The sequence below is a fragment of the Cygnus olor genome, chromosome 4 (genome assembly GCF_009769625.2).
Source record: "Cygnus olor isolate bCygOlo1 chromosome 4, bCygOlo1.pri.v2, whole genome shotgun sequence".
NCBI classification, from domain to species: Eukaryota; Metazoa; Chordata; class Aves; order Anseriformes; family Anatidae; genus Cygnus; species Cygnus olor.
Genome location: NC_049172.1, coordinates 28,300,464 through 28,327,501, shown reverse-complemented (window position 1 = coordinate 28,327,501; position 27,038 = coordinate 28,300,464). Strand labels below are relative to the sequence as shown.

At 38.7% G+C, this 27,038-nt stretch overlaps 1 long non-coding RNA gene across 1 annotated transcript; it reads right to left on the bottom strand.

Moving 5' to 3' along the window:
- Nucleotides 1–1,267: 1,267 nt before the first annotated feature.
- On the bottom strand, nt 1,268–26,803 carry LOC121070023. The gene is made up of 3 exons (XR_005819834.1): nt 26,447–26,803; nt 3,508–3,642; nt 1,268–1,346 (listed from the first exon to the last, which is right to left on the bottom strand). It is a non-coding gene; the product is annotated as an uncharacterized LOC121070023 (long non-coding RNA).
- Between the last annotated feature and the right edge of the window lie 235 nt (nt 26,804–27,038).

Genomic DNA, 27,038 nt, shown 5'->3' with positions numbered 1-27,038 from the left:
AGTTATTTTGTGTTGTTTTCCGTTTCATCTTTACATTAGAAACGCTTTGAAAAATATTAGGAAAACAAAAATAAAACTAGAGATTTCAAACAGTGGTTGTTCTTTGTCCCATAACAGGGAATAACTGCAAGCAAAATTTTCAGTCAGACAAGGCATAAAACTGTATTTATTTGCTTTTTCAAGCAATGAAATGATTAAACCTTCTTGTTAAATGTAAATTATTTTCAGATTATAAAGATAATTATGTGCTGAAGGCGTAATGATTCTCTGACCCTAAGAGAATCAAAGATTTGAAAAATGTCTCAGAAATACAGTCCTCCCTCAAGGATTTGACTTACTGTCTTTGCAGAGAAATGCGGATGCTGTTCAGTAAACTGCAATTTAGTTTTTATCAATGGGAATTGTCAGTGTTAAATGAAATACAGAAGGGCTTTTCCTGATTATCTCCTGCATACAACAAAAACATTAGACAGATAACAAAGGAAATGGATTATCAGAACTACAGAATTCATGCAGTTTGAGCCCTTGTTCACACTACATAAGTTTACAATACCAGGGAGAAATAAAACTACTTTGTGTCTTCATCTCTGAACTCCTTTTTAATGATAGCTCTTGTAATCAACAATGAGAGAATCTTTTTATTCAGGTCAGTTGCATGTACCAAGACTAAGGTCATTTTCCGCTCACATGATAGGGCATCATCCAAGGGCAAATAATTACAGAAGGGTCACATCACCAAAGTTCTGGGCAACACTGAAAGGTGGCTGCCTGTAAGTGACATCCTAGGACAGTGTCACAACAAGACATACAGAGAAGTGGGTCAAGTAGCTTGAAAGTTTGGTTCATTTTTCCATTGCTTGACAGGTCTAAATGCAGCTTCAATTAATAGCAGTCTGACTAGACAAGTATCAGAATGTACTTTACCAGGAAAATTCTTAAATACAGTTAGAGCTACATTTACCAGATTAAAAATATATAGCTTCTCCTTATATTTGTCTTACATGGTGTTTAAATTACTAGAAACTTGATTTTGAAACACAAAATAAGATTTCCCTTCATATCTTTAACAAATGTGTACAAACGTCTTGCATAAATTCATTCAGCTATCTGCTTTTAGAGCTACCGGTCCAGTGCACATGAGTTGCTATGACTACTGCTCCACAGAAGGTCTGTTGGATCATCTATTACAAGAAACTCTATTGCTTTTCAAATGCTTCAAGCCTACATGTTCGAAAATCCCCCCCTGCTATTTCCTCTTTCCTCCTACCTTTGCTCCTGTGTAAGCTGAATTCAGCGCACACGTGTTCAGAGAGCCATGCCTGGCCTTTCATCAGCAACCATGTCACCTTTATCGTTAACAAAAAGAGGAGTTAGGATTAAGAACACAATCCTCCAACATTTTCCTCACATTGCCTTCACCCAGGGAAATGCCTCAGAAGAGGCCTAATGCCTAGATCTAACGCAGGGGGGAAAATGGGTAAGCAAAGACATCTGACTGGATTTGGGCCATTACAGAACCATTTTGCGTAGAAATCCAGGAACCTGCAAGAATCCACTGGCCACTTTCAATCAAGTTTTGTCAGAGGTTAGAAATCTTACAAACACCTTTTTCCCATAAGTGTAACGATATTTGGTAGCCAAATCGAATACTCTCAGCAGTTCAGCTGCAAGGGGCACAGTCTAGTAGTGCCTGGCACTGGAGCATGCTGCAGCCAGCTGGGCGGTCAGCGCACATGCACGGAGCCAGCAGCTGCTGCCTGGGCCCATTTCCAGCAGCCAGAGTACAGAATTCATCAGCACACCCCCCCCACGTAACAGCAGAGAACACAGTAGGGGAACCCCCAGCATCTTGGGTATGGGCTGAACAAAAAAAGACAACAGCCGAAAATATATGGGTAAAGACACTGAAAAGGTAACAGGGTGCGCAAGGACAACTTAAGCACTGGATGTCCTTTCAAAAACACCTTCACTGAAAAAGAAACTATTAAATAGGATAAGTGCACTTACTTGAAAAATGTGAAACTCACTCTTAAGTTGTTTACTTGGAACCAAGTAGCAAAAAGGACTTAACTCTGGCAATACTGGTGTACACATCCCAGCAATTACTGGCTATTCTGAAGATCCCTTTTTGTTTTTACTTAAAGGTAAGTCTTGAGAAACCCTCCAATTAAATATCCACGAATATATTCAATTTTGATTGTTAGCATACATTTTACTATTTCACTACTACACATTTCAGTTTTGAGCGTTTTCTATCAGAAAAATTGACAGATACTCATAATTCATTCTAGCAGTATCTTTGCCACAGACTTTCAGATTTTTTTTTCAGCTAAGTTGAGGCCATAAACTCATTTCTTTCTATCATGTAAAGTGATCAAAAAGCGATATAACTTTTCAATAAACCAAATTTTACAAGTCATAATGACTTAAGAGATCATAATTAAACAAGAAAGAACAGCATTTCATCAACTTGAAGTTGGCATGGTGCTTTGGTGAAGGATGGGTATAAGGAGTGGAAGAGATGAAACTCTTATTTTTAGTGCTCAAGGGCTACAGCAAATATTTCAAACACTGATCTCCTACAAATGTCCAAAATATGCTTGTCCTTCCTGATGACCTCTTCACAGTTTTCAACTCTATTGCCCAGGAATCTTTGACTGGAATCTCAATCTTTCAGAATAAATATAGCATTTACTGAACAAACCCCATACCTAGACTTGAGAATATGCAGCAGTCTCCTCCCCAGACACTTTGCAAATACCAACCATTAACAATGACCATAAGTCTTTAAGTTGATAAAAACTGCACAGCTCTGAATTAATCTTTGTATGTATTCAGAAAGTTTTATGAGAAAAAAATTGGGATTAAGGAGAAATATTTTCCCTTCCATTTTCATAATAACGGCATCTCTGAAATGTTTCCGTTTACTACTCATTTTATCTGAGATTCCATGAAAATATTTTTCCAGTGTTGTTCTACTCTGGCTGTAATCAGAACAATATAGGGAGGAGAGGAGTTGCCTTATATGAGAACAAGCACGGTTCACAGTTTCATGAACGATGCACTAAATTACCACAAGCCTTGTTGACACTTAAAGCTCACTAATGTGAATGCATTATCTAGAAAAATCTTTCATAATTATTTATTCTCAAAAATCTAGCATTCATGAAGTTGCAAGCATCAAACACTTTCCTACTCAATGTTAACAGCAGCAGGCCAACTTCAGTATTTGTCAGAATTAACACAGTGACTGAAAAATATCCTGTTCTGGTAAATACTGAAAGATAGAACAGGCATGGAAGCAAATATTCATTGCCTGTCCTGTGGGACTTCTACTTTTTCATATCCCTGCAGCCTTGCACACTCTTCAGATCCATGTTTCTTTGCACCAAAATGGAAGACAACTGTAGGATAACTGTTTCTGCCTTGGACTGCCTGAACAGGTTGGCCACTGACTAACAGCTAGTAAAGTTTTAAGCTTCCAAAGTGTCACAGTGATCTGCTTACCAGCTGTCATGGAAACTGTCATTCGGCTGCTGCTTCTGTAAACGGCTGGGTTACTTCAGCTGAAAATCCAGAAACGTGGCCTTTTCTTTTCACCAGGCTCGCTTGTCAGCTCAAAACTGCATTCTGATTTTCCAGCTGTTAATCAACATAGGATCATTAAGTAGAAACACCATTTCTCCATAGGTGGAGCTGTTCAGTAAATGAATCACTGGATGCACTAACAGCATGCTATATTCCTGGTTTCAACTTAATCGAAGCATACACTGGCCAGAGGGATAGCTGTTTTCTTGGAATTCACATGGGGTGATGGGAGGGACACTTATGGAACAGAGGGAAAAAATATCGTGGCAGATCACAATATTGTGTTGTCTTATTTCTTTGAGTACTCTGCTGCCACTGCACACAGAAGTGTCATATATCAAAATGCTAGACAGTAGCCCAAGGAGCTTCTAAATACCGGGTGCAGAGTCTTTTGCCAACACAACTTCTGATCATGACAATAAGTACTGGCAAAAGAAATCACATATGCCATAGCAATGTGCATTCACATTTCGTCAGATACCCTATTTCTGAAGTGTTCTTGTGCAGACACAGCATTAAGAAATACTTTTAACCCAGCGCTTAAAGTCCTGTGGGGGATAAAGAAAAAGTTTTAACCAATTCTGTAACAAACTTGTTCAATCGACTAAGATGTAAAACAAATGCCAGAGGATCCATTTGTCTTAACAGTGTAGTGTCACTATCCACATATAAATATGAAAATAAAGAGTCTGCTAAATCAATAAGCATACATTGCTTCTCAACCACTCTGAAAAAAGTGAGTGCATGTCGAAATGAGGGAGAAACATGGAAGTAGAATCTATAGTCACCTGATATTTTATTAATGATCCAGTCAGCTAAATCATTCAAGACATAGTAATAGCTGGTCTTCCTAGCATACTACAGTCTCGTAGGAAAGAAGCAAGCATTAGCATTTCTGGTGATTACACTAAGCAACTACTGAGTAATCATGTTTTGTATCAACACGGTATTGTCAAAGGGTGAGTGGGTGCTCTGAGATTGTCAAAGAATTGCTTGACATGGGTAGAACTGTAATAAATACAAAAAACATTTCCCACACACGCATCATTCCTACACAATGTATGGTATGCCATCCTTTGCTTTTGGTAAAAGCTCCATCAGAATTTCTGAGCAACACACACTGTAAATCCAGCTATTATCATAGAAAGCTACACTGCTACAAACTCCCTTTTTGTATATCTAAAATCTCTATATTGGAATCAGTAGGGAATGAATAGGGGAATTCTGAACACAATTAGCCTTGAATTCTTCCAAGACTGTTGTTCCATCTTCTGTCTGTCCATGCAAGAATATCTGTGCACATTCTGATTTGTTTTAGCTAAAATTATTGTGGACAAAATTTCTTTCTGATGTGCCTGGTTAATAATGTGCCTATATAGGGTTCATTGTTTCTTTCAATCATCAAAACTGTTTATTGAAGCAACAGATAACTCTGATTACTGCATGCATAAATGAAAATTCCAGTATTACATATATACATAGTGTGATTAGAGTATAACATGTCTATACATCATCACACTAAGAAGCAAAACGTATTAGGGAAATTCCATATGATATCATCTCATGGAACGCAAGCTATTTTGTATTACCATTTAGAAACAAGTAAGATCTGCGTAACAGTATTTTGACTAGCCCTCTAGTCTTTCAAGTATGTACAAAAATTCAATTTCCATTCCAAAAAGGGGTCAGGCACAACGGGTCTTTGCCTCTTTTACATGCCAAAGTTTCTCAGCCACTTAACGTAAAGGAGAGCATGGGTATGCTGTGGGTAGTACAGCATGACTAGCCAGGTGGTATGCAAATATCAGCTGGCCAGCTTCTCATGTAGGAAGGCATCTGCACTCAAGTCTGTAGACCTGATGAAATCAGCCATAAATCAAGATTTCATGCCTTAGTACCATGGCTTCTCCCCACAGATAAAACAATGACACACAGGCTACACAACGTTGCTCAGGATTTTAGTTCCTCAAAACAAAGCAAATTTACATTTAATGTGGAACCTGAACTCTTGCTTTCTTGACATGGCTATTAAGTATATAAAAAAGTTATTCAATACTACACATTTATGGTCACTTTCAGGAAGAGTACTGGGTCTCACCTTTACAACTCTGACAGCAGAGCAATGCTGATTCAGCAGGACCAACATTAAATGCAAAAATTTATTTCTGTGAAACCAACGAAACTGGTTGGAATTTTTTCCCCTAGAGGAGGCCAAGCATTAACCTTCTTAACATTTTGCTCACAGACTTCGAAGAAATCTTTTACTTTGTGAGACATGTCTTTTTTTCTGCCAGAACAAAACTTTCTGATAGCAATATTCTTAATAGCTTACAGAAATGTTGATGACAGAACGTCCATGACAGCTAAACCAGGACTGAAAACCTGTAACATTGGGGGTGGTTGCAACATTAATTCTGCAACAAATACAAAGGCTTAGGTGGTTCTCACTTTATTACAGTAAATCTGTTTTAAGGACATTAGGAGCTCTTTTAAACATGCTTCTGCCTTTTCAGAAAAAGTCAGATTTCATGCTTTTCATCAAATGCGTCACATTGTAAGGTGAATTGTAGCTATTGCACTGGTTTGCTTTAGTCATATCATGTTATGGCTCATTGTGATATGACAACACATGACAAATGAAGCTAACAGAACTTGACATGCCAGATCACCTCTACCCTGCTGCAATCCAAAGATTTTTAGTTTTTACTCCTACACAGTACATAGGATCACAATTCCATCCTATCATTCTGAGGTTGGAAAGGACCTCAGAAGCTTTCTAGTCTAACCTCCTACTCAAAAGAGGGTGAACTACAGGGCCAAATGAGGCTGCTCAGGGCTTTACGCAGAGAGGTCTTGAAAGCTTCACAGAACAGAGACTGCGTAACTTCTGGGGGCAACCTATTCCAGTGCTTGACTGTCATCACGTAGAAAAAGGTTTCCCGTATATTCAGCCAGAACCTCGTGTTTTAGCTTATGCTTGGCTCCCATCCTACCACCACTGTGCTTCATCTTGCTGACCTCCTTGTAGAGGCAGCTGCTATTAAGTACTTCCCCTCTCCCCAGGGTCTTCTCCAGGCTGAACAAAATGGATTCTCTCCACCTCTCCTCCCTCCCCAGAGGTTTGCATCCCTCTCAATAAGCTCAAGCTCTCCTGGGGCAGCGTCACAGGTGTGCACATGGATAAGGAGCAGGGTTAACCACCTGACTGAGGGTCACACAAGGCCTGCAGAAGCCTAGACCCGAGGCCCTAGCCAGCAACCGACCCCTCAAAATGGCCAGGTCAGGTCAGCAGAGGAGGGCTGTGTCTCCCCCCCATCAGTTCCCTGCTGCTTCTCCTCACTGCTTGAGCATGGCTCAGGCTGGGGAAGCCTTGATGCTTCCCTACACCTTCTCTCCCCTTGCTGTTAGTTGGGCCTACAGGCCACTGAGTCTGCTCTGCAGTCTGTGGGGGGATAAGCAGCTGCCCCTATTGCCAGAAGTCCCAGGCTCCCACCCTTTCCTACAATGGGACTCCTCCCCCCAAACCCAAACGGACCATAGGCTCTTCTTCATCCTTCTTCCATGCCAAGTTTTAATGTGAGAGGTGTTCAAAGTCCCTTTCCAAAATTGGCTGGAGCCAGTTGTGGAGTAACTTCAGCACAACTGCATAGGCAGTCACCACTACACCAACAGAAATAAAGCAAAAATACTGATGGCAGAAAGTCCCTAACTGAAGGGGCACCGTGTTTCTGTCAGAAAGTTTTAAAAAAGGTTTCCATTATCTGAAAGTTTATAAAGTACAAAATGAAGTTGCACATGCAGAAGTGATAAATGGTGGTCAGCAAGTTAGGCCATCAATCACTTGGAGGAGCAACAGAAATAGTAAATAATACATTAAGTGCTACACCTGAATAATTGAATATGCTGTAAATAATTACTCAAACTTTTTAAAGGTTTTCTGTACATTTTTTGCAACTGCCACTAGTAAACCTTAACCATAATATTTACAAAACACATGAGAGAAGGAAAAGCATAACTCACAACTGAAGGAAGATACATTCTGAAGAATTAAAGACTTTGATCAATAAAATTGTTTTGAGTATGCAGTGCATTTTCTAGCAGTCCTACAGAAGGTCAGTCAAGAATTACATAGACTGTTTTCCAAAATATTACATTTTAAAGCATTCAGAAAGCAATCTGTATTGAGCAAACATGATCTTGTTTTTGATGACAAGTCTGATCTGTGGAGACATCTGTTGACTTGTTTTTTCTACATCTCATGACTTACCCACATGTCATGTACGTGAAATAGCAACATAGCCATGCTTGTAACAAGACCATGAACGAACTTTTGCGCTCTTAAGTTCTGATGATATGCAGTAGCTACTAGTCCTTCACTAGAAAAGAAAGAGAGTCAACGTGCTAATCTAAGACATCCTTTTTTCTCCAGTTTTTTTTTCTTTTCCTATTTGGTTGTACTTGTTTCAAATGTCAGCTCATACAAAGCTACAAATAACTGGATGCTCGTCAATGCTGAGGCTTCAAATATCTTGCAGAAAGACCATTTCTTTCTGCAAAAATAACTACTTTTACTCATTCAAGGGATCAACCTGGAGGCAAGGGATATGCACTCAGATTCCTTAGACAGACGTTTGTTTTTAAATATAGTAACTATTATGAAAGTTATAATAAAACTGAAGCTTACTTGGAAAGTTCAGGTTTTCTTTTTTTTTCTTCCTTCTGAAATTGGAAAGCACATGTTCTATACCTGTAGGTCTCTGACATGAATTCAACTCTGAGCATTTATGAAGTTAGTGGTATTAATCATATGACTCTCCAGTGACTGGAGATTTTCATCAAGTAAAAGGGAGCACAAGGAAACATGTTTTTGTATTTTAAGAAATGGTTTCACTGAATGAGATAGTGACATGATTTAATATGCATACACTGTGAAAGCACGGTCATGAGATTAACTTAGAGTATATTATAGCATATCATATAGTGTTCTCTTACTGATTTTTTTTTAAATAAATAATATACTTATGATTTACAAAGAAATCAGTAGTAGTACCTGCCTTAGCAGGTAATGTAGAACAATAAGAAGACATCAGTGAAGCTGAGGCCCATACTCTACATACCAGAGCTAGGGTTTGGGGGTTTTATTGGACTATCTTTACACCACGCACTGGACTGCATGTCCAGCCATAGCTGGAAAGCGTTATATGGGCTCCCATGTCACATCTTCCAGTCTAACTTTATCCCAAAGAGGTCCAGTGCATGTGGTCCAAGATCGCTGTGCAATGTGAGCAAAGGCCTAGGAGCAGGGAATTAGCAAGAGAGTTGCTGCCAAAGCACACTTCTGACCCAAGCCCAGGCACCACACTAATACAGAAGTTCCCAGCTGGGACTTCATCTTTATTTCAGTGATGGTTATCTATTTTCATTACACTGTATAATTAACTTGGACCTGGGGGTGGTTAAAGATTCCTAGTGTTAGGAGTAATACTACTACACTGTAGTATAGTTTGTTCAGAGTAGTTGCAGGACAGAATAGATTTTATAGAACTATAGCATTTGAATTTTATCTCCCATGATGGTATCATGCATCATCAATATATGACTTATGGGAAAAAAAACAGTTACTAAAAAAAATAAAACATGATTTTTGTGTTTGAAAATTTGGTCTTAGTTTCTCATTTACAATTTTCAATTCCCATATTTTATTTCATATTGACAGTCTTTATAAACCTGGAAAATGCACATTCTTCAGTTACATGTTTTTGTTTTAGGTTCCTAACAAATGAATGTATAGTTTTATTACCCTCATACAGACATCCTGTTTTGTCATTTTTAAGTTAACATATGTACATGCAGGAGGAGACAGAATCAGTATGTTGTCAATAAAGATATTCAAAGAGCACTTTGCATTGAATTCAGAAGGTGTATATGATTGTGAACACTAGTAACAAGTAAAAGAGAACTTACTCTACAATTAAGCAAGGTTTTAGGTTTAGCAAGAGTGTATTTGAAAAATGAAGAACTGATTAAATGAAGGCTTAAAAACCTCAAGAAACTGATGGGGAAATATATTGGAATGGAAAAGGACTGATTACAAAAAAAAGGTGTGTCCTGGAACTGGAAGGAAGAAATAAAAGTAACTATGAAACAAGTTCACTTAGACTGTGTGGAAGAAGTTAAAAGAAAATATTTAACCAATTTAGTAAAAAGAGAATAAGAAAAAAAGAACCAGGGCATTTTTTATCAGCAAAGACAGCCTGGAGCCTAAAGCTAATTGAGGTTTATGACTTGAATTTAAATTAAGACTTTGGACACCACAATCCTTATGGAAAAGTGAGGCAATGCAGTGTCAAAGGTGCGAGAGCAAATAAAAACTGAAATTGCATCAACAGTAAGATCAAAACTTAGAGGATGCTACATCTCCTGGCTACATCACATAATCTCTATCCCAGGACACTAAAAGAACTGGATATAATTTAAAGCCACATATTAAGGCAATTAATAAATCTATCAAATCAGGAGCAAAGCACAAAGCTAAGTCGCAAGCATAATAGTAATAGCTAAAAAAATGTGATCCATGCAGCTGTCTTGTAATCTGAGCTTAGTAATAGACAAGTCCTATGTACATTTTGTGCAGAAACCTTAGTTACAGGTATAGAAGTAAATGGAAAAAGACTAAGTATTACCCTGCTTTTTTCATTGCTGTAGCATGACAAACTTATTGGCATCTTTCTCTGATAGACTAATTTGCTCAACTAGGAGTACACATCTATTATAACTGTTCTTGAATTAAGTACTTGCTGTGATATCATGTGGGAATCATTTCCGCCTGTGGGAAGGTGGAACTGCTACAAGTGGAGGATGGCATAGAGATGACACTTTATCACTGCTAGGCTGGCATGAAATGAAGTTTCATGCAGACCGGTCTTGGTGTCAGGGCCCTGACAGCATCCCACCTCCCTGCATTCAGGGTCAGCTTAGAAACAGCACATCCAAGGGCTATCCCCTTTCCTTGGGCTGCCCAGCAGTCACTGTGCTGTGTCTGACCACGGTTGCAGAACTTACAAGGCAGCCGTTTACTCCGCTGGCTCCTGCTTCCTTGCAGCCAGGCCCCACTGCTCCCTGACATCTGGCAACATTCCTCTAACATTTCAATATTTGCCAAAAATATACAAACAATTATTAGTGAGTTTTTCTGATCATTAACACAGAATGGATACAAAGGTGGTGAACCTGAAGACTGCACTAAGAAATAACAGAATAATAAAGCATAAGAATATGCTGTTGCATATTCACATCAAGAGCCTTTTTCAAAATCTAGTGAGCTCCCTCAAGGTTTCTAAGGAGGTGGATAACTTTCATAGACTGGTCAGTCTCATAAAGACTAGGAGAGTATGTTATGCAGCTGCATTAAGTTCATCCATAAATTAATTTATTACAGAAGTTTATAGTGCAAGTAGGTGCCCTTTTGGAACATTTCCACAAACTGATCATCAGTGGTCAGGAAAGGTTAATTCATATATGAGACAGAAGAGCAAATAGCTAGCAGGCTGATCCAAGAAGCACAAATCCTGTTACACTACAAGATGCAATTTTTTTTTTAAGCTGGAATATAAGATTGAAGAAAAATATGGACTTATTTCTATTAATATCACTGGTGTAAGTGCTAGAGCCTTATAAGCCCAGTTATGTGGAAAAATGGGTTATGAATAAGTTACAGCTGTTAGCAGGCTGAGATGCCTTGCTGGAGTTCTCTTTGCCTGGGTTTTGCCCCTGCTTTGATCTGCACAATACATATTGCTGACTTGCTGCTAAAGGGTGCTAGGAACTCCATGAGGATGTATATTCTCGTACAAGGTGAAGTCTGGAACTACAGTGGTGTAGCAGATTCAGAAACCTTACAGACAGGTCTGTTGAACAGGACCTTTGGGATGATCCAGTCTGAACCCCTGTCAGAGCTGGGCTATGGCTAGCACTAGATCAAGTTCCTGTGGCCACTGGTTGGTCTTGGGAGTCTTCAAGAATGCCCATGGCGATTATAAAACCTCCACAAAACTCGGTCCAGGGCTACACTGCTCTGTTACAGAAAAGTCTCCTTTATCTTCAGCCTGAATCTCCCAAAAGTCCATCTGTGGCTACTTCTCTTTGGCTTTGCCATCTGCCACCACTGAAGAGTTTGACTTCCTTCTTCACGACTCCCCTTCATGTCAGCTGCTATTAACTCACCCCCACAGCCTGCTGCTCACCAGACTTCCTCTGCCTTTCCTTGTAGATCATGGGCTCTAGGCCTCTGACCATTGTGACAGTCCTCTGCTGGAGCTCCACTTCATTCTTGAAGTAGGGGCTCAAAGACTGGCTCTGTGTAGTATTCCAGCCTCACCCAAGCTAAGGAATAGATGAGAAAAAAAAAGTTCTCTTGTTCTGCTGGCCCTGTTGTCTCTGAAAAGTAAAATCCTCAGTGATTTAGAAAAAGGTTTTTGTTGTAGTCTCAGAGGACTCTAGTAAGAATTCCCTAATCAATCCAAAATCCATGTTCCAAAATTACAAAGGCCCAAAGCCAATGCTTATCTCCCCCGCCACTGTTTGGATCAGGAACTTTCTTATTATGCATTACTACAGCCAAACCTGACATCAGGACTAAACTCACCATTGATTTTTTTTTCCTGCATGTGAGCACCTGCTAGAATAACCCATTACCCATGCTAGTCCCTCTAGCATTTGCAATAGAAAATCATCACAAGCAGTCTATAAAGTAATAGATTACACAGGCTAGGTTGTTACACTGTATGACTATGCCAAATAAAAACACTATTTCAGAAGTTTGTGCTTTTTTTTTGTTTTGTTTTTGTGTTTTTCTTATCTTTGTTGGTCATCAATACTTTTTTGTTTAAAAAAGGTAAAGCAGCTACATTATGAAAAATGTTAAGTTGCAGAATCCAGTGACCCAAAGATTGAACTTCGCATTTTAAAGATTTCCTCAGGAATTTAAATAAGGACTTGGTATTAAAAATTGAACAAAATAGAAATATACATAAATCATGCACACAGCTAGAGTTGTGCTTTAATCTCAGCATTCTTGTAACTTTATTTTTCCTTAGTGCCCTTGCATATTTGACCTGTAGCTGGATAAAATAGCTAATTTTGCTTTCCAGGCCTCTGTTACTTGATGAATTATCAAATTCTGTTGGCATCTAAATAACAGTATTCTATCAAACAGCATACGGTGACTGTAAGGAAACATTAAATTGCACAAGTGAATTTTAGTCATTACAAGTACAGATAAAATTTGACCCTATTACTAAGTCAAGAGACCACCCAAAAGATTAATGCAACATGAATCATGCTGATATTGCATGTTTTGAGATATTGACCTAAGACAGAAGTGTATAATACTGAAATATTTTCCATGTTCAGTAAACTAAGGGGAAACAGCACCCAGTCATAAGAAACCTAAGGTCCCCATAAAAGGTAACGAATTTGCATCCTCTGCTTCTTTTAGTCCTTGCTGTAACCACATTGAGATAGAGCCAGGTTTGGAGCAATGGAAGGGGAGCCATCCTCTGAATGGGAGTGGGAGCTGAAGAGGTGGTGGCTGAAGCCGGCTGATGTGATCATCAACAGTTTGAATTTGCAGAAAAGGCAACAGGGCAGTAACATAGTAAGGGGAAAGGAATGAATGCAGATGAAAGCATGAGTAATCAAAAAGAATTAAATGTAAATAAAAACACAGGACCAATTCTGTTTTGTGCTGTAAATTAAGACAGAAATCAACAGTACGTCAGGTTTCCTTGAGCAAGACTGTATTAATTTTCAGTCATCCAGAAAATATTTTGGGCCTAGCAAAATGTGCCATGTGAAATTCAGCTTCAGATCTGCATGAAGTATAAGTTCTTATGTTATGAATATAACATGTTAGAAAGGCCAGGTATGACTTGTTTCTAGGGAAAATTTCACACCAAGCCATTTTTTCAAGCACACACTTCCACGTAAAGGTCTATCTTCAACTTTCTCTCACTATAACATATGTTGGAGAAGTGTGGAGTGCAGCTTAGCAAATATGAAAAATCCAAAAGCTCACTAAGCTAAATTTGTATATGCTTTTTCTTGGAATACGTCTAGAACAGAGTTGCCTTTCTGATCAACTATGTAAGTAAGAATTCTGGAGAGTTCTGCAGTCTATCTACTCTAATTCTACTCCTAAAATCATTCAACTGAAAACAAGCAAAGATTATTTCCTAGATGGCAGAATTTGGCAGGTAGCAACTACCTCAGAAATTGCATTTTGCTGATGTATTATTGCAATACCTCACTAGGGCAAAACCATTCAAACATTCTGGAGACAACTATTCCATATCACCATTTTGTTATTGCTGGTTAACATTCACAATTTTTCATATCAGAGGTAGATTGATAAATACAGAAAGCACATCTGTCTAGTCACAGAACTGTCATTCCCTCAAGACATTTTTGGTATTTATGATTTTTTTCAATGCAACTGCGCTTTGTATGACAAAGTATGTATTGTAATAACAAGACAAGCAGGCACTGAAGAAGATGCAAAACTGAAAGTGGTACCCTACAACAGAGTTACATTTGATGCGTGTGCATGCAGAGGGCAAAATTTCAGGAATAAGAGGAGCATAATCTAACAGTAGTAGTTAAAATTACTGTTAGAGCTAAAAGTTGGATTTTTTTTTTTTTGGTAGTGACTTCTCTCAATTTCTTTAGTTCATGCTCAGTAACTGCTACACAACAGGATCAGCTCCTAAGCAAGAAAAAAGAATTTTCTTTGAAAAAGTGATGGGTATAGTTATAAAACGTGGGGAAATTTATTTTTTCATCTTCATGACACTCTCCTTGTCAAATAAATGACCTTAAAAAAAAATCAAAAAAACTAACTTACTCGAGTCATTTAGCCTTATTAATCACCTCATTTTAACCCATGCAAGCTGTACTAGTAATGTTTTACATGGCCATCAGTAACAGTCACAGGTATCCTTCCTTTTCAAAATTCATTATTTCAGTAGCCCTTATCAAGACAGGAAAAGGGCAAGAATAGGTACAGCTGTGGCCAATAATTGTATTCAGTACATACTGTAATGCAGAAGAGGAATAATCGTTTCTTTCCTAGAAACTAACCTTGTTGGTGCAGAATAACATCAGAACTGTGACTTAGGTGCTGCCCCAGTAACATCTTTTCCAAGGGATCGTGCTCCTGCTGTGTTCCATTTTCAGAGCCTCTATTAAAATACCACATCCAACCCCTAAAATTTCAGGAAAAAAAGCACACAAGATGGAGCAACAGATTAACTTGCCATTAGCAGTCAGTCTGCAAAAAAATGCCTTCCTTATACCTGCTAAAAATCTGTACCATTTATGGGATCCTGGAGCCACTATCTAAAAAATATTACAGCCCCATGGGGAAAATACGTTTTCCATATCATTATTCCTGATGGCTTCCAAAATTTATCACTTGAGTCAGGAAAAAAATACATTGTGTAAGCCTCCTGCACAAATATCAACTGCTATAGATTGGACATATATATAGTAAGCGTACTCTGCTATTCTTTCAATAAAGATACAGTGCTTTTCACCTTAATAAATCTTCTTGGGTGGCAGCAAGATATAACAGATAGAGTTACTCTGCCAGACATTAAAATGGTGCGAGGACTGAAAATCTATGCATTCCTTAATTTATGATCTGCTGCCTAGCAGCCGTCTGGATGCTCCAAGAAAACTGTCTGTAGGTACTTTAACTTTAGAAAGATTCCTTGAACCTCATAAAAAGTTCAAGTGGCTGCCTCTCAGACAAGTGTTTTCTTTTGGGTATTTACACGTTCTCATCCTTTGGATTTTCCTTCTCTCGCTTAACAGTTATTTAGCATGAGATTTACAGAGAACTCCTCATACACTTTTTTTTTTGCTGGGATTTCACAGCAAATGGAGTAGGAAAATAAGCCCTGGGTATGTTATTTCATTGGCTCTTTCCCCCCTTCCCTTCACCATGACTTTTCAAAGCTTGTGTGGGATCTTGTGAGATATGCAGAAACAACTGCAAAGCAACGTAATGACTCATTATGGAAAGCAGAAGAGTCCATTCTGCAGAGATGAAGAAAACAGCATGCTTTGGCTTTCAACAAGTACTTCACACACATTGTCTAATACGCAATTCTTAAACCAACTATCCCAATTCTTCACCACTCTAAATATAGGCTAACAAAAACACTTCTCCCAGCATATCTACATTTTAGTACTTGCTAAGTTCAAAGGGAACAAAGCAATGATTTTATTTATTTTTAACACTTACTGAGGCAACCATAACAACTGCAACTTTCCCCAAAAAGATCAGCTGACCATGTCAGAAAATAAGAAAACAGTCTGTCTCCTATCTCCAGCAGGAGAGGAGGGTAGGAGGAAGTCATTAAGTTCACAGGAATCACCTTTAAAGCTGTGTTATCTAGTACACAGCAGAAGGCACTTGGAAAAATACCAGAAGGGTATTTCAAAAGGAGGTAGAAGTGTGAAGCGATGCCCAAAAGGTACAGAGTTTTTAATGACAAGGAACTGACCAAAGTCATGACCTTCTTCCATAGGAATCACAGGAACTCTTACAGACATGCTCTGCATAAAACAAGAAATTGTGCATTAGACTGCCCTTCTGTCCAGAGCAGATGCTAATGCAGATATCCCCAGATTAAGGCTTTCTTCAGATTTGTTTCTCACAGGATGCACATACATGCACACATTTATTCACACAACACTTTCTGAGCTTGCAAGTGTCCTTATAGATTTAAACCTTCATTCCTATGACAATGTCTGAAAACAACCTAAACCTCAGGATGCTTTGCGTTTTTGTAACAAATGAAGTGAGGAAAGGATGTAGTTCTCCACCTCGGAGCACAAAATATCAGAGAAGACAGAGGAACATAGCGTGACAGTTTTTTTGTTTTTTTTTTTTTTTTTTTTACTTAGTGTGAGAAAGAACTTTGGCAATTTCATTTTATTTTATTCAAAACCCTTTTAGGGTTTTGGAATTGATCCATCTTGATCTCATTTACAGTTCCCTGTAACACATGACTTTCTCAAGACTCTGTGCCTACTATGTGACATTTGGATATTGCTACAGCTGCAATGGCCACTGGGGAAAGAGTCCCTCTCCATGTTCTGTCCCACCATTCCACTCAACATTTGCTAGATTTAACAGAAAAGTGAATAAGAGGCCCTCACATTGTCTCTCTCTCTTCGTGTCCTAATCAGAGTCCTTCTTGCTTGTGCTGTTAGGACAAGAACAGCCATAACAGGGCCTGATGGGGCAGAGGGGAAATGTGGAGCAGGCTTCCCTGCTCACATGAGCAAGTGGACATGGAACTCACCCAGGCACATTCCCCACAGAACAGACTTTATCAGCGCATCCCACATGCAAAGATGTAATGTGCCTAAGTGCCCCATACTCTTTCCACAGGCAGATCTCTTCCCATGTATTCATTTGGCAGTAACCACAGTTGGGAAGTGAATATTATAGTTTTCCACAGCATGTTTAACAGAGGTTTCCTATCACTTCATATGGATAAAAGGACATGTAGAAGTAAATGGACATACAAAAAAGGAAAACCGGGAACAGATGATTAAAATTGTCTCAGCATATGTTCCTAGAACGCAGCAACCTTTTAGTCTCTGCAAACATAAAAATGAGTCAGAATGCCTAGATTAGGGTTAGTTTTCTTTTTTATTTAATAGAAGGAAAGAAAATATTGTTACAACAAATATTTAGCAAACTGCTGCAATGCACTTAAGATTCTCTGAATGCTCAGTTTTAAAGCACACAAAGAATGCCTGCAATCCGTTGGGCACAAGCCTAATCAATTCCAAAACACCGAAGATATGTATTTTTTCCTTTTCACTTTCAGCTACAAATTCCTCTGCATATGCTTATGGGCTCTGTGAAAGAAGACAGTGCAGTTTCTCTTGTGCACAACATACTTCATACTCAGTGTTAATCAGATAAAGATTGGCATCAGTTGTAAGCCTTTTCTCCCCAGCACTTTCAGCTCCATTAAAATGAAAAATGACGTAAGCATGTACAGTTCCTGACACTGATAATGTTTTACAGTTACCACACATCAAAATAGATGCCAGGCACAATTGTGTTTAAGAACTACTGAATTATTTTCTAGATAAGGTAGAGTGACAGCTAGTATAAATAACTCATTATTTACATATCTGTCTGACATTGTGATTTTGATTTAGCAAGTTAAAATTCCATTACAGATAGACTTTTTCCCCCACAATGCATTTCTCTAGTATTTTAGCAGAACAATAGATTTCACACTTCAAAGGAATCAGTAGTAAAAAGCTGCGCACACTGAAACAGAAATGACTATTTAAACAGAGTGGATCAGGTCCGCAACATCACTGAGCTGATAAAAACTGTCCCATATTTCAGTGACATTTCCCACTGAAGAACAGAGATACAGCGAAGAGGAGGAGAACAAGCAGTTCTCATGGCAGAGAACTGTAGAGCACAGGGAATAAAAACATACATAAGGCTGGTATAGAAAGAAGGGAGATAAGTGGAAGATACGAAAAGAAGCCTGGTGAAAAAATTGGACAAGCATTGAGATCCACTATAAAACAATGGAGAAAGAAAAAGAGTGAGGCAGAAGGTGAAGAGAGAGTCCGGAGAAAGGAAAATGAAGAAAGAGAAAACAAGCAATTGGAAAATGACAGAGGGAGGGGAGAAAAGGCACAGAATGAATAGGGTAAAAAAGCAGCAAGAAGGAATGAGAAGAGTGAGGAGGGGAAGCACGCTATCAGTATGAAGTGGAGAGGCACAAGAACTGACATAGGTACAGAAGACAGGCTAGATATACAAAGAAGGGCAGTAGATACTTAGCAAGAAGTCAAAGAAAATAAAGAGAGAAGAGGAGAAATGTGGAGAAGACTACTAAAAAGACAGTGGTCTGAGTGGTCCTAAACTTGATCTCAGATTTTGCTTTAGACTTCTGCATCTTCACTATTGCTTCCCCCCAAAAAAACAGACAAGCCCTTTTTCCAGTCTAGCAGTTGCAGATGTAGCCTGACCAATGTGCTTGTATCTGAATGGAAATAAGGTGTTTTACATGACGGCTAACAGGAGGGCTACTAGCAAACGCACACTAATTCCTTTCTTTCTAACAGTGTGACAAGATTTAGATATTTCAACTCAAGCAAGAACAGGCTGTTCTCTACATTCAGAAGCGAAGAAAAGAGTCAAGACAGATTCTGCTCTGGTCACCGAAGTCACACTTCCATTAAATAGCCTGTTAATATCTACTGAGGTTATCCACCCAACATATTCAGCATTTAAATCAAACTCACATTTTGTAACTTGCACACAACCAGAATTCACCACCAAAGCTGCATATTCAAAGCACTCTGTGTGTTGAATTTGGAAGCTACTTGGGAAAACTGCAAACAAAATTTAGGAATAATACCTCTCCAGGAGAATGACCACATCTTCGTCTGTTAAAATACGGAAGCATAAAAATAGTCTGTCCCCTGTAGAAGAATTATGAGATGTTAAAACAAGTGGTTACAATTAGACAGGTCAAACCATAAGTTTATTCATTTCTCAATATAGCCTATATGTTGCCTTCACTTTTAATTAAAATTTTGTCCCTGCAATTGATTTAGCATGGTTTTGCTGATAGGATTTCTAATAACTCATCTCTTTTGATTTGTGTTCCAAGATGTGCCTGGTGTGCTTATATTGCTTAATTGCTCTGTCATTATAGTTCACATTTTAGGATGCAAAACCATGAGGCTTTCAGCATGGTACAATTGATTTAATACATTCTAATAGTTTATAAGTGGCCTCTCATTGTCCATTTACTAGAAAGTTTAACGTGAAAATGAGTTAGGTGCTGGCATAAGAGCAGCACGCTCAGGGTGCCCTTCAAGATATTCTTGTCTTCCCCCACACCACTCTGCTTCTGAGCACTCTTCCTTCTCTGCACCAATTCATAGGTACTGTATTTGCTAGCCTAACATGTATTTATTGTCCTCAGCGCCTCATTGGAGTGCTTGGGTATGTTTAGCCTGAAGAATGACCAACAAAGGTTATGTGTTTCCAAACAAAATGCTGAAGTGTTCAACTTCATGTGCTTAACTATTAGATATTTGGGCTGGGCAGGCATGTAGAAGAGCTTTACTGAAGAGGAGTTAATCTGTGCACACACTTAGAATTAAGCACCTCATGGAATCAAATCTACTACATTGTAAAAGGATTTTTATGAAATGTAATGGCAATTTACTGAGATAATACATATGACAGGTAGGCCTCGCGTTACATACGCCAAGAATATTTCATCCTGGTTCATGCTTAATATGGCAAAAGTATATTGCAAATTTAACTTTAGGGCTGAAGACTTTGTTCGATTCAATAATACAATAAAAACACTGGACAGCCATTCTTCAACTTCGATTCAGTTTTGATAGGTGTCTATACAAAGGAAGGCTATTAAACCCCACAAATATATGAGAGGATATTATCATCAAAAGAAACTCCACACTTAACAGGGAAGACAAGCCAGAAATAAATTTACCAGTATAGCTCTGATATGTTTTCAAGTGTCAAAATTTCTATAAATGCCTCAGCTCAATGAACTCACTGGGGTATTTTTTCCCTCTGTTCCTGTTCCACCAAGCACCAATCTCAACGTCTATCATTGAGGTTGGAAAAGACCTCTAAGATCATCTGGTCCAACCTCTAACCTAAGGTCATAAGGTATGACATGCCTCAAGACAAACTTCGGTTAATGAAGCATGCTGCCTCATTTGTGGTAGCTGGTAAGGAGTTTTGTTCTCCTAACCCTCCTACTCATACAGCATGAGTCAAGAGGCAAAATGAAGTCTAGGAAATAAAAATTAGGGATATTCAGGATATTTGGATTGCATCAGCAATTGTGAATGACTGAAAAGTCACTCTAAAAGTCAGCATCAGATTTATATGATTACCTACCAATTAGAAGATGACTTTCTTCCTGAGTGACAACTATACACACTTAGCTTCATCTCTCAGGAGTTGTGCTGAGCTCTATTCTGACTTCAGGTTTTAAACAGGCCAAAATATATGTCAAATTGCCATCTGTAGACAAGTATCAAGTCCTTCCTTTCTCTTATAACCTTTCCTAAGCTATGTGTCAGTATAATACTAATTTTTATTTACAAGGTGTGTCCACTATTCTTAACATGCATTGCAATAACAAATTGCAATTAATTTTTCCCAGGCACTCAGACACTGCTCAGAAAAGTGACTTTCTACCACATGAATTTTGGAGATAATTTGTTTTCCCACTCTTTCATTTTAAAAATGGGAATTTTGTCTCACATGTTAAACACTTTCATAAACACCCACTTCAGACTGAGGAAAAATTAGCCCAGTTCATTCAGAAAGCTAGTTAAAAAGAAGTAATTACTCAGAATTCAACTCCTTGTCATGGTGTAGAGACCTGCAAAATTCCCAGCTGCATAAATCTATGTATAAATCAATTTCAGAATAATTAAAAAGCTCTACTATTTTAACCCAAGCCCCTCTGAGAAAAGTTCGTGCCAAGAGCAATATCTGGGTTTGGGGTAAGCTTCTGGTAGCTTTTTGTAAGGAAAATATAACAGATGCTTTACTGCTCTATTGGTAGTTGTGGCTTCTGTGTGGTAGGGATTATCTCACAAGAAACAATGCTTATGAAAACACACTATTATTGTATCATCTACACGATCTTAAGGCAATTTATGGACGGAATGCTACTTAATTTAGAGATTATGTATCTCTCCCCTTTTCAGGCTCTGAAATACGCTGTTACAGTGGGATGTTGCCCCTATGTTCCTAAGGAAAAGCAGCAGCTTGCAAAGCCAGACTATGATGCCATGCTGGCTTATTTGAGGAGAGCCTAAAGCACCCACCAAAGCATTAACACCAGCACATCTTCCCCAGCTGCATCCATTGAAGGCCTCTCAACCTTAGAGCACTAAAGTTTTCTATATAAAAAAGATGAAAGCACCATTACTGGTAAGACCCCTTAAATTGGGCTACATGCTCAGAGAGCAGTTTACAGCAAGCACTTCCAGCACACCCAGAGCTAGCTATCTTCCTTCCTTCAGGCAATCTAGTAGAGGATAATGGCAAGCACTGCTTGCAATTTTCAAGAGTAACATGAGATGTTCTGTGATATTACACTGTCCCGTATCTATCAAAGAGTGACAAGGTTTGTTCCATCTTAGTGGTCATAATCAGGCTGGAGCAGCGCTGGCACAGAGCACACAAGATGGCAGGACAGGAAGATGCAGAGGACAGGCCACATGTCTGTCATGGTCCAGCTTACATCTGGACCTTGGAACTAGAAAAGGCTGTGGATTTTTTTTTTTTTTTGCAAGGCTGTGTCTCACTTAACCAATGGGGAACACCACAAGGACTGTGGGAATAAATGTCGTGACTTTTTTTCCTATAATACAGTTCAAATTTAGTCTAGTGTTATCAATTTCTCTGTTCAGCTAGATCTGCAAGTCTAAACGTTAAACTCCACAATTACAATCTAACAATATTCAGAGACCCAACAATGACTGATTAAACTGTTTGGTGTCCAAGTTGTCAAAAAGGAGATTCACAGTAAAAAGATTTTTATATCCCTTCCGGAACTATGTAAACCAGACTGACCAACTTGAAGATTCCTTATCAGAATATTGAAAGAAAGACCTTCTAGCATAGGCTTCCAGATGGAGAAAAGATGATCAGAGGTGGACTTAGAAGTCCAAACCAGGGACTCAGTCTTGAGGAGAATGAGCAGCAACAGGAAAAAAAATCCAAGTATCACTATTGACAACTTAAATATACTCATTTGATCAAAAATTGCTAATCTTAAGACAGTGCATACATTTATTTTTTTAATCATTCTTTCATAGTTTAATTTTTACATAATCCAGTGTGGAGCCAGGAGATGGACTCAACAATCCTTGTGGGTCCCTTCCAACTAGAGATATTACATGACTCTGTGCTTCTTACGCTCCTAAGTAAGTGTTCAATAACTGATCCTTTGGCTTGAAAACACTATCCAGAGTCCCTGCCATTTCACAACAATTACCAGCTCCTGAATAAAGCCCATGGTGGCAGATAAAACAAGTTTTATCTGCTGAGATTGTCTCAAGTAAGTTCACCATGACCCACAGGTTGATCAGTCCAAGTGACCAGCACAGAGAATCATCCACATCTGTTTTCAAACACTAGATTTGGAAATGATGCTACCAAACAGAAAAAGGGCAGAGACCCACACTCATGCAGGGCTTCCAACCCAGCTAGAAGAATTTTACCCCCGCACACTGTTCGTGGGTGATACAAACAACTGAAGTTACCAAATGGACACCTGGCCCGGTTACTTTCTGTTCTGTGCCTCAATTCATGCACACACACTGAACTTGATACTTGGTCTGTGAAACACTCTGATGATCTATCAATGGGACTGATTGCAGTAGTAGGCATTGAGTAATTTTTAATTAACCTTCTGCAGGCAAATTATACTTATAAAGGGAATGGGTTTGCTTGCTGTATTTCACATCTGCATGTGATGGATTCACACAAAAATGTCAAAATACTGGAAGGTTTAAGAAATTTACACCTCTTCTGCAACCCAAAGAAGTTCCAATTAGGAAGCTTATTCTCTAGGAGATTTTTCTGTTATTTTTTCAACAGTTAAGATTTATTTTTACCTGAGATATTAAACCTCTCTCTCAATGAAAGTTCCTGCACTGATATTCCTTGCAGAGCATTAGGCACTTTGATCCCTTTTGAAAATATTTCCCCAGCAGCTCCTAAGCCTTTAAATAAGCTCCAGTTCTTAAGGTGCTTTTGGAGATGGCAGACTGGTATAAGTACATAACACCGGCCGGGAGACGATGTCCCATCCGCAGCACGATTACCAAGGCACCCACGGCTGCCTGTTTAATTCAGCAGTGGTCTCCCTGCATCGCACAGAAGGACCGTGCTGCTCCACTTGGGCAGTTTGCTCAGAAGAGGAGACCGTCATTTCCTTATTAGAGTAGCAGCAGCACAATCTCCTGCATACTGCAAGCTGTGAGTGCTATTATGCTGGCATGACCGTGTGGAGCTCAATTCTTTCCAGCTCTGCAGGTTACGTATCATCATGTTGCTCTGTTCGTGCTTTTTGAAAAGAACAGCTTTGTTCAGAAAAGCTCTGTGGGAATTGAGGAATGAAAGATGCCATATAAATGTAAGATAGTACTAATGTGTTTTTTTTTTAAAAGCACATGCTGGGCTTACTCTTGATCCCATTGAAGTCAATGGGCTTTTGCCATCCTTTGATGGGACTAGAATGGGGCTCATAGTGAGCAGGGAAGAAAATCATTTTAAATGTTTAACAGCTATTTTAAATTTAAATTCTGGTATCTCGTGGCAAAGAACCATTCTAACTACAAGGAAGCCTATGTACATCACACCCTGAACCACTGAACTATCAAAAATCTCTCTGCCTTTATCATAGAACATCTCAGGTTGGAAGGGACCTTAAAGCCTATCCAGTTCCAATCCCCTGCCATGGGCAGGGATGCCTTCCACCAGACCAGGCTGCCCAAGGCCCAATCCAGCCTGGCCTTGAACACCTCCAGGGATGGGGCATCCACAGCTTCTCTGGGCAGCCTGTGCCAGTGCCTCACCACCCTTTGAGAGAAGAATCTCTTCCTAACATCCAATCTAAATCTCCCCTCTCTGTTTAAAACCATTCCCCCCATCCTATTATTATCTACATGAGTGAAGAGTCCCTCTCCACCCTTTTTATAAGAACCCTCTAAGTATTGAAGCCTGTCTTGCAGAAAGGTAAAGTAAATAAGGAAGGGCGTTCATATGGATAACATGGGCATCAGGGTCAGGAAGTTGAGCCTCAAAGCACACACTAGATTTCTGAATAACCACCTTGGTCTAAATCAAAGACACCCAGACACCTTATTCTAAGATAGCTAACTCAGGTTCACAGATATGACCATCTCAAGACATTGTGGATCTGGGTCTTCAATCCAATTCCACTACTAAGGAAAAATTCTTCAAACTCCGTCCTAACTACATTAGAAACTTAAGCATTAACCTAGTACCATTGACTGTCCACTTCTGCAACAAAGTAGTGATCCAATGCACATTTGCTTTTCATAGAGGCAGTTATGAATTATAATCAGACCAAGACTCACTACACAGCAAATAAGGGAAGCAGCACTGGGGAAGAGGTGCGTGACTACAATTAAAAAGGAGGAGGAAAATATTAAACATTTATACTAAATATTGGCATTTCACAGCTTTCTCGTGTTTGACTTTGCAGTATTGATGTGGTTTTAACTGAAGTTTGTCTACAATAATTTATGTTACAAAACACTACACTGAAACTTCTGTCAGGCACCATAGTGGCAGCTATGTGGTTCATTACTATATTTGCAACTTTTAAAATAATTGCAGAGATCTTTTCTATTTGACCAGGCAGAACAACAAACAGTAGTAAAGTTTAATATTTTTACAATAGTAAAATGGTTACTGTAAACCAGCCATTAAAAGGAGATAAGAAATTACTTCTCCATACAGCACAAATACTCTTGGAGCTGAGGAATAGCGAGCCTGGAAAATCAGGTTACATTCAGGTTCTGGTCATGAATAGAGTGCAACAATGAGCATTTTTATTGCTTCTAGCCCGAGCTTCAGCCTTTCCAAACATTATTTCCTTCTTCTGATTTCTTACACCGTCTCACTATCTCACTCCTGTTTCTATTTCTGAACCATACTGTCTAGCCCTTTGTTTTCTTGGTGTCTAACCTAAGCACCCATCCAGCAGAACAGCTCTTCCCTTCTTAGCCCTGCCTGGTGACAGGTTTTGTTTTACACTAACACATTCAAGTACTTTGTCTATTTGAGCCTTCCTTCCCCCCCTGTTTTTGTCTTTTCCTCATTTGGCAATACAAGAAGAGGGCCTTTCCTCCAGCAAAACTTAAGGTGAGAACTACAAGCAGAGAAGACCCCTGCCTGTTCCCAGTCCTACTGCCATGCAGCACAGCATGCTACAGCACGCAGGACTTTCTCACACACCCTGCTCAGCACCTGCATTCACAAACAAGAGCTTGTTCACTAGGGATGATGATTCAGGTAACTTTAAACACATCTCTAGAGAATATGCTTATAAGGGCTATTTTTAGACTAAACATTAGTTTTGAAAAAACTGGACATTAGAAGAGAGGAAGTAAATTGCAAAATAATCTGTTAAATGTCAGGCTTATGAAGTATAGCAGTACAGTAGTTTTACAAATTCATGCAATGAAGTGACCTTTCACCACAGACATGGACAGAGATGGAAATTAGACAAATTAAAATGCAAATTAGTTCTCAAAGCCATTCTTTACTTAAATCTTAGAAAGAAAGGAGCCATAACTAAATAGAAATGAAGAGACTCCCTAAATGGGGTATGTTTGATTTCCAGTTCTCTCCAGCTTCTGTTTTTCAGATACACATTTCACTACTTACTAATAGAAATATTTCCTTTTGCTAACAGGAAGGCTTTATCTAGTAATATTTTAAATTAAAAGAAACAGTCTAGAATTTCCCTGAAATTAGATCCTATATATACTTAAGTAAACGATTTACCTGTTCTCATGACAAGAATTATCTTTTTTCATCATCATTTCTACAGAATACATATACTTATTTGTACTGTAGCTCAAGTTTAGAAAATACCTTCTACAGCCTACATCTAAAGATCAGAAAATAACCTGGAGAACGCAAAAAATAAAAATAAAAAATAACCACAATGTACTATTAAGTATCAAGAGTTTGCTCCTTTCTTACCTGAGGAACTCACTCAGAAAGCAAAATAATCTTCTCTCACCCAAGGTACTATGTATTGTCTTTGCTGAAGAAAGAAGACAAGTAACTCCAAATGTGATTTTATAATTTTTCCTACTTTTAACTAATTACATGACAGGTGTATTTAATGAGCCCAAATTTCACCATTTAGCCATTTATATAATCTTTAGAAGGTAAACAGGACTACACATCCAGATTAAACCTGGCTATATCAAGCTTTGAGCAAAATGGTTATGCTATCACAGCTTTTATAGTGCTGTGAAAAAGGACAGGATCACCTATCGTAACCATAACTGTATGGATATGACCAGAGAAAATGGTTGAATGCAGTAATCAGAAAAGAAAAAAAAAGGCAAAAAGGATTTCACATGTGGTTCCTACTTGCTCTTGAAGCACTGTGGCCAAACACCCTTATTAAGAGCAGCTGAAAAGATTTAGCTTGTTTTCACTTACGAAAACACAAGAAATTCAGCTGTGATGCATGAGTGGGGGTGGTAGATGTTTTTTATGAAGAAATGACCAATATCAGGTCAAGTCCAGAGGAGCTCGATTTTATAGAAAATGTTTTAAAATG